Raw genomic sequence first — 2,174 nt, forward strand, 5'->3', positions numbered from 1 at the left:
CCCAGCAAGTATGGCCTATACTTTTCCAAAGCAAAAATAATGGCCAGCAACTCCTTTTCTGTGGTAGTATAATTTCTTTGGGCAGCATCAAGGGTCCTGGACGCATATGCAATGACATGAGGGATCTTTTCATTTTTCTGTGACAGCACAGCCCCCAATGCAAAATCTGAAGCATCACACATCAATTCAAAAGGCAATTCCCAGTTTGGAGGTTGAAGGATTGGTGCAGTGGTGAGNTTCCCTTTCAGCTCATCAAAAGCTTCCTGACAAGCCTCGTCAAAATCAAAATTTTTCTCCTTTTGCAGCAGTCTAGACAGTGGCAAGGCTATGTTGCTAAAGTTCTGAATGAATCGCCTATAAAAGCCTGCATGTCCTAGGAAAGAACGCACTTCCCTCACAGTGGAGGGGTAAGGTAGGGCAGAAATCACATCTATCTTAGATTTATCTACTTGAAAGCCCTTTTCAGAAATAACATGTCCAAGTACTACCCCCTCATTGACCATAAAGTGACATTTCTCAAAGTTTAAGACCAAATCAGTTTCAATGCACTTTTGCAAAACTTTTTCTAAATTGCCTAAGCATTCATCAAATGAGGCTCCAAACACCGTGAAGTCATCCATAAAAACNTCCATGCAATTTTCTATTAATTCTGAAAAAATACTCAACATGCATCTTTGGAAAGTTGCAGGTGCATTACATAGTCCAAATGGCATTCTAGTGTAAGCATAGGTGCCAAAAGGACATGTAAAGGTGGTTTTATGTTGATCTTCAGGGTGTATATGAATCTGCATNTATCCAGAAAAGCCATCTAGAAAACAGTAGAAAGGGTTACCTGCCAACCTCTCAATGACTTGGTCTATGAAGGGTAGAGGGAAGTGGTCTTTCCTTGTGGACTGATTCAACCTTCTGTAATCAATGCAGACCCTCCACTTATTTGCTACTCTAGTAGGCACGAATTCCCCCTCTTGATTCTTTACAATTGTCATTCCAGATTTCTTGGGCACCACCTGAACTGGTGAGACCCAAGTGCTGTCCGAAATGGGAAAAATCATNCCTGCCTTCAAGAGCTTGCTCACTTCGTCCTTCACCACTTCCTGAATAGTTGGATTCAACCTCCTTTGAGGCTGCCTGACAGGAACTGCATTGCTGTCCAGCAATATTCTGTGCATGCAGAGAGCAGGGCTGATCCCTGGTATGTCTTCTAATGTCCACCCAATAGCTTTCTTATGCTTTTTCAGAACTTGCAGCACTTTTTCTTCCTGTTCAGGCTTTAAACTTGCTGAAATAATTACTGGGAACTTATTTTCATCCTCAAGATAAGCATATTTTAAGTGCAGGGACAGCAGTTTTAATTCAACTTTTTGCTGCTGCTCTAGAGTTTCCTGTGCAGGTTTTTCACCCTTTTTTGAGGCACCTTCTGCGTCCAATTCCTCCTCCTCTTCTAGGGCCTGCAATCCCATTTTTTTAAAGCAATTTTCTTCACCCCAGGTGCAGAATTCAGATTGCAATTCTTCCTCTACTATGTCCCAACCAGATTGCTCTAACAGCTCCAAATTATTACAATAAATCTCTGAATAACTGAACAAAGCTGAATGGTTTTCCAGGGGGTAATTCATAGCTTCAAAAATGTTGAATCTGACTTGGGTGTCTCCAAATTCCATAGTTAAATGTCCTTCATGTACATTAATAATGGTTTTTGCTGTCATAAAAAATGGTCTTCCCAAAATCAATGTAGGACTTTGCCTTGAATCCTCACCTTCCATCTCTAGCACATAAAAATCTGCTGGAAACATCAACTGGTTTACCCTCACCAGCACATCCTCCACAATGCCTAAAGGTTTTGCAGTACTTCTATTGGCCAGCTGGACGATAACAGAAGTAGGTTTTAATTTTCCTAAGTGTAGAGCCTTGTAAACAGAACTAGGCATTACATTTATAGATGCCCCCAAGTCTACTAAAGCCTTTGCAATGGTAAGTTCACCAATGGTGCATGGGATAGTAAAATGTCCTGGATCACTATGTTTAGGAGGCAATCCCAACTTGGAAATAGTGGAAATGTTCTTGATTTGTGGCCTCCTCAGTCCTCTTTTATATGTGCACACTTCTTTAAGGAACTTGGCATATTTAGGCACCTGTTTGATTGCTTCCAGCAGAGGCATATTGATTTCAACTTT

Source organism: Vigna radiata, chromosome 8 (assembly GCF_000741045.1).
Source record: "Vigna radiata var. radiata cultivar VC1973A chromosome 8, Vradiata_ver6, whole genome shotgun sequence".
NCBI lineage: Eukaryota > Viridiplantae > Streptophyta > Magnoliopsida > Fabales > Fabaceae > Vigna > Vigna radiata.